This window comes from Salarias fasciatus, chromosome 9 (genome assembly GCF_902148845.1).
Source record: "Salarias fasciatus chromosome 9, fSalaFa1.1, whole genome shotgun sequence".
Taxonomy (NCBI): domain Eukaryota; kingdom Metazoa; phylum Chordata; class Actinopteri; order Blenniiformes; family Blenniidae; genus Salarias; species Salarias fasciatus.
Genome location: NC_043753.1, coordinates 18,072,522 through 18,085,771, shown reverse-complemented (window position 1 = coordinate 18,085,771; position 13,250 = coordinate 18,072,522).

Below are 13,250 nucleotides of genomic sequence, written 5' to 3'. Positions count from 1 at the left end.
AGGGAGCAAAGCATCCTGATCCAGATCACCCACGACCGAAAGTCCGAGGTGATCACCTTGGGATGAAAAGCCAGATTAGGCCAAAGGTGCATGAGACCCCCATCCGGGCTGAACACCATGCAGGTTCGGTGGACCGACAGAGTGCAGAGATCCCCAACTCTCTTGGCGGACGCAAGCACTAACAAGATGGCGGCCTTAAAGGAGAGAAAGCAGTCCGCTGCCTGCTCCAAAGGCTAAAAGGGGGCTCACTTAAGACCCTCCAACACTGTGTGGAGGTCCCACTGGGAGACCACATGTCGGGGGGGGGGGGGGGGGGGGGGGGGGGGGGGGGGGGGGGGGGGGGTTGGGGGGCTGGGAGCAGAAAACACTTCAACAGACGACGGGTGACAAAGAAACGGCCGAAACTGCCATGAACCGCTGCAATGGCCAATGCAAACACCGCCAGCGTGGTTGCAGCGCGACCACTGTCCAGCCGGACCTGGAGAAACTCCAAAACTCCACCGATAGCGCAGGAGACTGGGTCCAAACCCCTCTCTGAGCACCACATTGTGAAGAGCTGCCACCGAGACCTGTAGGCGTTGACAGTGGAGGGAGCCCTGGCACTGTGGATGGTGGAAACCACCGCCAGGGGGAGATCTAGTTCCACTAATCTCACCCTCTCAGCCTCCAAGCCAGGAACCTCCCGCCCTCTCCTGGGTGGGAAGGGCGCCCCCTGCCTGCAGCAGCACATCGGGCCCGTCGGGAATCGGCCACGGGTCTCCAAAAGCTAGCTGGACCAGGTCCGGGAAGCACCGGTCACTCGGGGAGTCCGGAGCCACCACGATCAGGTGGAGGTTCTGCATCCTCACCCTGCGCAGCAATGGGGTTAAGAGGCGGGCTGGAGGGAATGTGTACAGGAGGCCCGGAGGCCAGCTCCTGTGTGCGAAGGTGTCTACCCCGAGAGGGGGTGTGTCTGACGACCTGAGCGAGAACCAGAGTGGGCACTGTGCGTTCTCTGCACTGGCGAAAAGGTTTGCCACTGGGTGGCCGAATCTGGACCAGAGTCGTGCTGCGACCCACGGAGACAGGCCCCACTTGTCATGGAGTGGGCCTCCCCTGGACATTCTGTCCGTGCAACGTTGAGGACCCCGGGCACGTGTCGCACTCTGAGAGAGGCGAGGTGCTGGTCTGCCCACAGCAGGATCTCCGCCGCTTTGCGATGAAGAGGGGGAGAACGAGTCCCCCCCCGCCTGTTTAGGTACGCGACCACCGTGGTGTTGTCTGTCATGACGAGCACATGGCTGTCCCTTCAGCCTGGCTTGGAAATGGAGCAGAAACTGCTGCACTGCCGTCATTTCCAGCACGTTGACGTGAGTAGGTGGGGAACCCAAGGCCCTGCCCACCACGAGATGGCCCAGGGTTCCCCCCCATCCTTCGAGAGACACATCCGTGAACATCTCGACGTGATGCGACACGCAGCCCAAGGGGACTCCCTGCATGAGGAGAGCAGGATCCATCCAGAAAAGGAGATCCTGACGCGCCTGGGGCGGGATTGAGATCATTCTGTGTCTGTCCCATTTCCCCAAGCAGCGGAGGCATGAGAACCACCGCTGCAAGCCTGCGCATGTGCAGAAGGCCCAACCATACCACTGGGTGGGCCGCGGCCATCAAACCCAGGACATTCCTGAGCAGACGGACCCTGACCAGAGGTGTGGTCGTCAAAGACCTCAGGGCCGAGAGGAGGGAGGTTCGCCTGTCCTTGGAGAGGCGGGCTGTTGTAAAGAGCGTGTCCAGTTCCAAACCCAGGTAAGTCGTGTGCTGAGCTGGGGTGAGCGTGCTCTTGTCTTGGTCAAGACCTGGGCCGTGTGCTCCACCGCCTCCTGAGGATGGCAGTATGAGCCAGTCGTCGATGCAGGTGATAATCCTCAGCCTACAACGACCGAGGGGCTCCAGCGCCACCTCGACACACTTGGTAAAGGTGCGAGAGAGTGGCCGAAGGGGAGTCGGTTGGATTGAAAATACCTGGTCCCCATGGCGAACCGGAGGAAGGGCCTGTGCCTCCTCAGGATGGGGATATGGAAGTAGGCGTCCGTGAGGTCAACTAATGTAATCCAGTCTCCAGGGTGAATGCTCTCCAGGAGGTGTTTGATCATCAGCATGCGGAACCTCCTGGTGGCTATGTGAGCATTTAGGACCCGCAGGTCCAGAATGGGCCTCATACCTCCGCTTTTCTTGGGAACCAAGAAGTAGGGGGAATAAAACCCCGAGTGCGCCTCGTCCGCGCTCAGCTCTGTTTATCGCCCCCCGGCGGAGGAGCAAGGTCACTTCTGCCTCGAGAGCGGCCGCCCCCGCAAGGCATGCGAGCCGCGTTCGAAGGATCCCATTGAAGAGAGGCGGATGACAGGCAAACTGCAGGGCATAACCGCTTCTTATTGTCCTGGACAACCAGGGTGAAAGCAGACCCAGCATAGTGCACCACATCTGAAAACGCAGCGTCAGTGGCTGCACCACGGCCTGAGGGGACGGCCCTCCCATCCTCCTGGCCTCGGGAGATGGTGCCTCATGTTGTTTGCTGGGGCAAACGATTGATTGCCGCTAGTGTAGGCTCTGTCCAGAAAGAACGCCATGCGCCTGTCAATCTCTGACGGCAGCATGGGTTTCCCGCCGGGCCAGGTGGAGGACTTCAGGAGGAGGCACAGTCTCACGGAGTCCTCTATGGCAGGCACTCCGGTGACTGGTGGCCAGCTGTCCACGCAGCAATATTTGCGGTAGCCTTTCACCGCCCCCTTGGCGGTGAGCGGCGTACCCCAAACCCGTTGCACGTTCGTTTGGAAAGATGGCATGGCGGGACAAAGTCCGTGACTGGCTTGCTAGCCCGAGTGCAAAGTCCTGCTAAACCGGCTCCGGAGGCTGCGGTGGCAGCGCGAGGCTGGTGCACTCAGCTGCGGACGTGAAGAGCCCTGTGAGATGCTCCACCAGCTCACGGGGAGCGCTCTGGCGGCTGGCCCGGGAGAAAGTGGAGAGGGAGTCCTGCTGGGTTGATCTCCCTGACACCGAGATGATGCTGCTGCTGCTGACGCTCCCGGTCTCAGCCCAGTTGTACAGGGCGGGAGCAGGAACCTCTTTGGCGCTGTCATCATTCCCGGAAGCCGGGGACGCGGTGTCCATGAAAGCCGCTCAGACTCCTCTAGCGGCAGGGCGAGGCAGGCAGGACAGGAAGACCACTGACGGTGATGCTGCCAGCCGAGGCAGATGAAGCAGCGCTCGTGGTGATCGTTCTCCTGAAGAACGGCGCTGCAGGAGCGGCAGGTGAAGGGCACGACGCCCCTCGGTGGCGATCCGTCATGGGCCGGCTTGTCCATCTTGATCCTGGAGTCTTGATCGTGGAGTCTTGATTGCGAAGGTCTTGAAGGCTTCTGTAAGTCTCAAGGGCTGAGTCAGAAGAAGGGAGATCGAGCAGCGAGTACCTGGTTTTATACCCTCAGGGAGGGGTGTGGTGTTGTGCCAACACACAGGCTGGTTTGGTGCGCAGGTTTCAGTTTGATCTCAGTGGATTGGCTGGCACCAAGAGGATTACCAATCGTGAAGCCTGTAGGCGGGACAAGCATATCACGACGTAGAACTGTACATTTCATTATGTATTACCCCTTTCACACTGGCCAAAAAACCCGTTTAAACCCGCTAATTACCCGGGTCCTCGTGGCAGTGTGAAAGTGTTCACTCGGCATTAGACCCGGGTTTTTCAACCCTGCAATCGACCCGAGTTTTTAGCGGGTCGCCACTATCGCCTTACTGGGAGGGGTGAAAGGGAGTGTGAAAGGCAGACGCGAGCCGACGCGGAAACTTACGTGATGACGTCGACGCAGCGTGGCTACGTTAGCGCGCTAGTTGTTGTTTCTGGACACAGCGTGAGATCTCCTTCGTCAACATGACCCAGTATTGGCAAGATAGCGAGACCAGAGAGCTCCTATGGATCCGTGGGGAAGAGGAGATTCATCTACAGGTAACGGGGACTGAGCTCTTGTCCGTCATTTACTTTCGCTTTGCTCCATCGCGCTGATGATGTCATCAACGCGGGACACTATCAGCGCGGGAAGACGAAGCGACGCGGCTCGCCAGCAGGCGGTTAGACATGGGTCTGCATGCAGTGTGAAAGGACACAAAAGGCGATTAGCGGGTTGAAAACATGGGTCGAAAACTAGGGTCGACCCGCTAGTTGCAGTGTCAAAGGGGTATCAGTGTGTGATTTCACATGCACATCTCTGTCAGGCCTAATTGACGCACAAACTGGGTTTATAAGTGTACAGAACCCCTAAAGGGACATGGGGGGAAAAAAAATATTAACTAGCTGTAAGCTTTATTGAATAGAAAGGTCTTAAGCCTCGTCTTAAAAACCGAGACTGAGTCAGTCTCCCTTACAGACACTGGGAGCTGGTTCCACAAAACAGGAGCCTAGTGGCTAAAAGCTCGAGCTCCTGTTCTACTTTTAGAGAACCCCGGAACCTCCAGCAGACCAGCACTCTGAGAACGAAGCATTCTCCTGGGGCAGTATGGGACTAATAGCTGTTTAATATATGATGGGGCCTGGTTGTTCAGGGCTTTATAGGTTAAGAGGAGGATTTTGAATTCTATTCTAGATTTAACAGGAAGCCAGTGAAGGGAAGCTAATATTGGGGTGATATGATCTCTCCTACTGTTTCTTGTGAGAACTCTTGCTGCAGCATTTTGAACGAGTTGGAGACTTTTTAGGCAGTTATTGGGGTCCCCTGATAACAAGAAATTACAGTAGTCTACTCTGGAGGTAACAAATGCATGGATTAATTTCTCAGCATGTTCCTGATTTTGGAAATATTACGCAGGTGAAAGAAGGAGGTCCTGCAGACCTGTTTAATGTGGGAGTTAAAGGATAAGTCTTGGTCAAAGATCACTCCCAGGTTCCTCACAGTGTCACTGGGGGTTAAAGCAACACCATCTGGGGTCAGTATTTGATTAGATAATTTTTCTCTCAGGTGTTTTGGGCCAAATAAAATAAATTCTGTTTTAACTGAATTTAGGAGGACAAAGTTTTGACTCATCCAGGTTTTTATGTCATTAAAGCTTGGGTTGGCGATTTGAATGAGATACATGTATTTAAATACTGGTGAAAATGATCTTTATGACCCGATGGGAAGCAATTCATTACGTGTTCTGAAAGTGGTTTGGAAAATATCCGCTACCTACAGCAGAAGTAAAACGGGAAAAACAGCAACCAATCGTCTTGACGGGACACCTTTTTTTAAACCAATCAAATCCCTTCGCCGTTCGACCTGCCCCCTGCGCGTACCTGGTTCAGTACGCGCGTAGAAGGACAGAGTGTCGTTGCAGAATGGCGGAGAAGAATGTTTGGGGCTTTACTTACCGGTGAGTGCGCCATAACTTGGCGAAGTGCAAATAAAGAAAAACGAAGGAACGAAGCGCTGAGGACAGGTTACGCCAGGGACGCACTGGACGCGGAAGCGCCGTGCGCACAGCGCGTGGAACGTCTCCGCGTCTCCGCTCCCAACAGAGCTCCTCCAATGGGGTGGGAGCTGGGCGGAGCCTTGGGGAGATGCTACGTTCGTGCTACATGCTAGTTTTCCAAGATCGTCAACCCTAGCTTTAAGACAAGCTTCTAAATTGGTTTTACAGGGATAGGTAGATCTGTGTATCATCTGCATAACAGTGGAAGTTAATGGAGTGATGATGTTCCCTACAGGAAGTATGTATAATATGAAGAGTGTGAAGAGTATAGGTCCTAAAACAGAACCCTGTGGTACTCCATATCTAACCTTGATCCAGGATAAAGAATCATTATTAACATTAACAAAGTGGAACCTGTCTGTTAAATATGATTTAAACCAGTTTAATGCTGAACCTTTAATACCAATAGTATATTCTACTCTCTGTAGTAGAATATCATGATCAACAGTGTCAAATGTAGCACTGAGATCTAACAGGACCAGAACAGAGACCAGTCCTCTATCTGAGGCTGTGAGAAGATCGTTAGTGACTTTTACCAGAGCTGTCTCTGTACTGTGATGAGCTCTAAAATCTGATTGAAAAGACTCATATAGGTCATTATATAAATGGTCACAAAGCTGACTCACAACAGCTTTCTCTAGGATTTTAGAAATAAAGGGAAGATTGGATATTGGTCTGTAATTTATTAGAACACCTGGATCAAGGGTGGGCTTTTTGAGGAGAGGTTTAATAACAGCAACCTTAAAGGCCTGTGGAACATAGCCTGTCACTAAAGATAAGTTGATCTGATCTAATATTGATGTACTGATCAGGAGGAAAATGTCTTTAAACAGTCTTGTTGGGACTGGATCTAATGTACAAGTTGTAGGTTTAGATGAGGCCACAATTGAGGATAACTCAGAAAGTTCAATAAGATGGAAGCTAAGTAGTTGTGAGTCAGGTTCTACTGACAAATCTGAGGATGTGGTTGGTTGGTCTGTGACCACTTTGGGGAGAGTGCTTTCAATTTTATCTCTAAAAGTTATGATTTTGTCATTAAAGAAGTTTACAAAGTCATTGCTGCTTAAGGCTGAGGGGATCTGAGGCTCAACAGAGTTGTGACTTTTTGTCAGCCTGGCTATGGTATTAAAGAGGAACCTGGGGTTGCTCTGGTTTTCTTCTATTAAGGATGAATAGTAGGCAGTTCGAGTTTTAAGTAAAGTTTTTTTATAAGTTAACAGACTATCTTGCCAGGCAGTACGAAATACTGCTTGTTGGGTAAGATGCCATTTCCTCTCTAGTTTTCGAGCTGATCTTTTTAATATTTGCAGTTGTTTGTTGTACCATGGAGCTAATCTCCTGTGGGTTCATGTTATTAGTTTCAGGGGAGCAACTGAGTCAAGCGTGGAGTGGAGTGAAGCTGCCACTCCATCTACAACTAAATCAACCTGAGTGGGACTGATACTGCTGTCCACTGGGCCAAGAGATGGGAGTGAGGTTAATATTGATGGGATCATTTCCTTGAATTTGGTCACATTATCCTCTGACAGACATCTTCTAAGTTTAAGTTTTTTACCAGGTACTTTAAAACCAGTTAACGTAAACTCAAGTGATAACAGGAAGTGATCGGACAGTACAGGGTTGTGGGAAAAAATGTTAATTGGTCAATGTCAATACCATAAGTGAGAACAAGGTGGAGGGTGTGATTAAAGTGATGAGTAGGTTTATTCACCTTCTGAGAAAAACCAGTTGTATCAAGTAGTGAACTGAAAGCAATGTTAAGGCTGTCAGTGTCAACATCTACATGAATATTAAAGTCTCCCCCTGCAATGATTTGATCTGAGCTTAAGACTAAACTGGAGAGAAAGTCTGAAAATTCAGACAAAAATTCAGAGTATGGAGCAGGGGGGCGGTACACTACAGCAAACAGGACTGGCTTCTGTGTTTTCCAGCTGGAGTTAATGAGATTCAGAGTAAGACTAAACAAGACCAAGACCAGGAACAGCTTGGCTCTGGTTGGAACCCTGGCACCCTGGAGCCTGGAGTCCTGAGCCCTGCTTCAAGTGGGAGCCCTTCCCCTCCCCAGCATCTGGGCCTCAAAGACCACGACTCAGTACAAGAAGACTCAGCTTCAACATTTTGAATACAGCATCCTTTATCCACAACCTGAGATAGAGTAAATGGGATTACAGTTTGCACAGAGACACACCAGCCTTACAATACTACACTGCTAAATAATATTACATAGAAATTAAATAAGTTTCATTACTCCCTGCTCCTTTTCAGACCTTTTATGTTTGTATTCTGTTTTCTGTTTTTCAATTCATTTTTTAAATGTTTGAAATAAATTCGTTCTCTTATTCATACATACAAATTGCATTTTGTCTGTGGATTTGTTCTCTGCACACTGGAGTTGAGTGTAATCAAATGTAATGAAAAATAACTGCAGTGAAAAGACTTTTCTCTGGTCTGTGTGACAGTGTGATGTGATGAAATTACGTAACTGTTGTGTGTCAGATGTTTACTATTGAAACTCTGCATTGGTGTAACGTCACATCTGTCTGATAATGTACAAAGTCATAAATGTGGAGAGCCAGGTACCAGGCCTTTTAAGAATGGGACACTGCCTGCAGGAGGACTGCAGAGGCTCAGACTTCACTGTCCAGGAGAGGCTCCATTCATCACAGGTACATTCAGCTGAACTGAAGTGTATGTACTAGTGACACACAGTGAAAGCCTTCCAGTTCAACAGTCTATTATGATTAGGGGTGTGCGATATGGCGATATAAGATCGTTAAAGGTGCATTAAGGAGTTTTTCAACTTTAAAAATACTTAATTTCCACCATAAATATGTTACACATTTTTAATGATGTGTACAATGTGCCCTGACATATTCATTGCAAGTACCGCTAACAGCGTTAAATTGTCTCTTGAAAGTTGCAGTGCCGGTCCGGCACCAGAATTTTTTGGGGAGAAAGGAATGACGTAATGCACGCTCCTTTGGTTTCGTTTTGTCCGCCATTACTCCGCCAGATGCTTAGTGAGCAACAACTGAGCAGGAGCTTCCAGAAAGTAAGAAAAGACTGGCTTCTAGCACTGCCACAACTCCAGCACAGACTCCACCAGGTAAAAGAAACTTAAATTTTACTCGAGTGCTACTAAAAGAGCGAGGAAGGAGTTCCTCTCTTCCGTGCACGCAAGCCACAGGGACAAGTGTTTCACTAAGCTGCATTACGCCCAAGGCCTGCAGGGGCCGCTGTTTCGCATAAAAAGCGCAAACTCCTTAATGCACCTTTAAGGATTATAACGTAGGGACGATCTCATAAATCAGAAAGATCATTAAATCGTCTATAGGGCACTTACTCCTCGTTCTTTTTTCACCTATGTATAATATTTTTTGGAGTGATGATGTTACCTGAAAGCTTCAGATAATATTAACTAAATATTCCCTCTAGTGCAGTTATCCACATACATAATAGATACATGCGGAGCAACATTAATGATGATTTAATAAAAAAAAAAAAAAAGACCCGCAGCCACAGCCAGTGCTGCGTTCAAGTTGACTCGCGGACGCAAAGGCAGCTAACAATGAGCGGAGCGCGGTGTGACAGCTTCTCTAACTGGAACTACTGCTGGGTGGAGGCTGTGTCAGGCAAAGCTGGTTTACAACAGCAGTTCTACAAGAGATCAGCCGCCATAGAAATACCCCAACAAGCTGGAGGAAAAGACACTGAAGCTAGCACCGATGCTAATGCTAGCTAGTGAGCTACCGCTAGCAGTTCACAAGCGAGCATGAGGGATTTTATATAAAACAAATCACAGAAATGTGAAAAGACACTTGGTGAACATACCGTCAAGTTAACAGCTGAAATGACCCCTTTGTCTAATAACTAGTGGAATGTCTTTGATTTAATGGAATTATGAGGAGCTGAATTTCAATGGCGACAGAGCCCTCCAGTGGTCATATAGCACAACTATTAAAACTATATCTCATTAAAACGGTGCTAAAAAGCTATTTGATGTGTTTAGTTTTTTGTTACAAAGTGTACTTTATTGTTCATTATCTTTTACCTCATTTTTAAAAGGAGATAAAAGCTTAGATCTCTGAAGAAAAAATTGTTCTCAAGCAGCTGTATTATTCACTCAGGTTATAGATATGAAAGTTAAACTGTTTTTGTCTTATGTTTGTGTTCATTGCACATTTTGATTAGAAAAAAAATTGTACTCTTTAAATTAAAGGTGCATTAAGGAGTTTTACAACCTTAAAAATACTTAACCCATTTGTGCCCAAATTTTTTTCAGAGTTGTAAGGCATATCATTTTATCAATTGAGTCCAGTTGAATCAAGTTATGTATTTATTATTTCCATTTTGTTCTTTTTTTTGAAAAAAATTACATTTTTATGACTGGCAACAATTGTTGCCAGTGGGCACATACCTTGTCACTATGTCAAATGTCACCTATAATACAGGAATGACAATGACAACAAAATAATAATATAGTCAGAATAAACAATAACAATAAGATGGAGCCTCAGGTTCTCCCTGCATAAAATTCCACACAAAAAACAATTTGGAATGTTTTTTTTTTATTCTCATTTTTTTACACTCAACACCTCAGCAAACAGTTTTTTCTTAGAACGTCTAAAAACACATACTACATAAAATTTCTTGCCATACATTCCATCATCTTTCATACATGTTCTACTCATTGTGGTACTTCTTGAAGCACACCACATGTGGTGGAACATCACACTTTCCACGTGCTAATGATGTGCGCCGCCACAGTTCTTGCATCGTTTCTAGTGATGGGTAAATCAGGCCTCCTGAACCACTTTCCGTGGTTTCCATTTTCTGTGGTCACGAGTCTCTTGGTTTTAAAGTGGAGGCTGAAGGACTGACAATGAAGTGTGCTTTCACTCATTTCTTGAACATACAGCACCATCTAGTGGCTTCAGACAGTACGGACAGTGGTTCATGAGGCCTCGTTTGCCTCTCACTAGTTGCACCTGCTGCTGTTGAAGGCCCAGTGGTTGAAACTATCAAACCAGTTATCAGCAATGCCTTTGAAGATCTTCTACCCTGCCTAATTGGTTTTGTTCCATGGAGGAGAGTCTGGGCTGTCAGCCTCTGGAAGCAGAGGAGATCCTTCTGGCCGCTTTTCCAGGACCTAAATGAATGACAAAGCAAGCATGACAGATGTAAGAATGCGCCATGTTTTAGTTCACATTTGATTTTATTGATGAATCATCAATATCATTCTTTCTAAAGCATCATATGTAGAATATTCTGGAAAAGCAATATCACAGTTTAGTTTTTGATGTTGGTCTGGATATCATCACTGTTGCTCTTGTCGACTGAAGAGCAGTAGCGATGATGACCTCTAGTCAAAGATCACAGACTCGACTGTGATACTGCTAAATAACATCCATCCTACCCCAGGGGTGGGGGTGGGGGGGGGCATTGGCTATGAAAAGTACTTGTGAGCCAAGAGAAGTGTACCTCCAACATCATCCAACAGCAACATTTTTTAGTGAAACACAGTGAAAACGTGTCTTGTGTTTCAGTGAAACACAAGCTAATGTTAGCTAGCAACAAAATGATATATGATAACATATAAAAATCCTAAACACACAGGCCTTGAACACCTGTGAACTTATTTAGCTTGAAAGAGTATTCTAAGAGGACTAAAATGAGACACTGTACATCATTCTACAAATTTAAATAAGTAAATTAGGAGCAATCCTGCAGACAGTGTTTTCCTGTAGTTAGTGACAAGCTATGTGCCCATTGGCAACTTTTGTTGCCGCTCATAAAAATAAGCCCATGAACAAAAAAATATTTATCCTAGGTACAATTTTTGGGTTCAGGGTTACTCTAGAGACTCCAATGATTAAATAATTATAAATATGGCTGTTGGAAAATCATTAGAAATGTTTGAAAATTACCTCTTTCCAGGAAGATTTGCGTCGGCCATGTCTTCAGCCAGAAGGAGCAGGAAGCAGATGATGTCATGTGACAGGAAGCACTTGGAAATGATTTTTTAAAAATGAAAACCTTTGTCTAAGTGGTCTACTAGCATTTAAGTGGGAAAAGTTGCATTAGTACCTTTGAGATTTTTTATTGTGAGTCAAAAACAACAGTGATAAACTTTGGCAACAATTGTTGCCAGTGGGGCAAAACGGGTTAATTTCCACCATAAACATGTTGCACATTTTTAATGATGTGTACAATGTGCCCTGACATATTCATTACAAGTACCTCTAACAGCGTTAAATTGTCACTTGAAAGTTGCAGTGCCAGTACGGCACCAGAGTTTTTTTGGGGAGAATTTGAAAAGAATGACGTAATGCGCGCTCCCACTGACCTGATTTCCTTAAGTTTCGTTTTGGCCGCCATTACTTCGCCAGATGCTTAGTGAGCAACAACTGAGCAGGATCTTCCAGAAAGTAAGAAAAGATTGGCTTCTAGCACTGCCACAGCTCCAGCACAGACTCCACCAGGTAAAAGAAACTTAAATTTTACTTGAGCACTACTAAACGAGCGAGGAAGGAGTCCCCCTCTTCCGTGCACGGGAGCCACAGGCACGAGTTTTTCACTAAGCTGCATTACACCCAAGGCCTGCAGGGGGCGCTGTTTCACATAAAACGTGCAAACTCCTTAAAGCTCGTGTCCGGAGTTTCCGTTTGTTTCCAACATATGTATCATTTTTCAACAGAGCTTCAATGTATCAGTCTGGTTCGATACTACAATATAATATTAGCATAAAGCAATATAAAAATGTATTTATGAGCCCCGCCTTCGTCTCATAGACCCCCATGTTATCGAGAAGGGTCTGGCTGCAGACCGCACCTCTCAGGCCCCTCCACCACACTTCTCAAGCCCCTGTCCTGCAGACCTCTACCGCATTTCTCAAGCCCCTGTGGCGTCAGTCCAGCCCGGAAATGACGTAACTTCCTGTACATTTGGACCGGAGCCGAGCGAAAACCCTAACCCTAACCCTAACCCTAACCCTAACCCTAACCCTCTGTGGTTATTTAATTATCTGAAGGTAGATGTGAGCAATATGCAGAGCAACGACTGATACTTAGTGCTAAAATAGCAAAAGAGAAAAAGACTGATACAATAGAGACGCTGCTGGCCGATTTTTCTAGAGAAACACAGAGTGCTTTATTTAGATTTTTACGAGAATCTGACTTGTACTATCGTATTTAGGTGCGCAGCATACATATAGGTGGATCAGTCTTCAATGATACTACAGCCCAGTAGGTGGCGGTAATGGCCCAAGATGGTGGCCAGTCGCTGAAATAGAAGAAGAAAGGGGCCTGAGAGCGGTGGAGGGGCCTGAGGAGAGTGGTCTGCGTGGAGGGGCCTGAGAGGTGAGGTCTGCAGCCAGACTCTCTTGATGTTATCCGAAAAAGCGCTGGTCAGCGTCAGCCAATAGACTTCCAGCTTTCGCATTCTCGTGCTGTCAATCAAAGTGTGGAGCAGCCAGAGAGCAGGGCCGCTCGCCCAGGCAGAGGTGAGTTAGCTCCGCAGCAGCCGCCGCGCTTACCTCGGATATATCCACTGTCTGCTGAACATCCACCGTAAACAGCTCAACATGTAGGATGCTGTAGGACTCGGAGGCTCTCATTTTCACCCGACGGATAATAGCGTGCACAATTAAGGGGGTGTGGCTTGGTCGCTCATGAGAGCAGAGGGAGGGGGAACCTCGAGACATTGGATTAAAAAAAACCCTCTCTCTTTCAAAACACCAGACACGAGCTTTAAGGCACCTTTAAAGCCAGTTT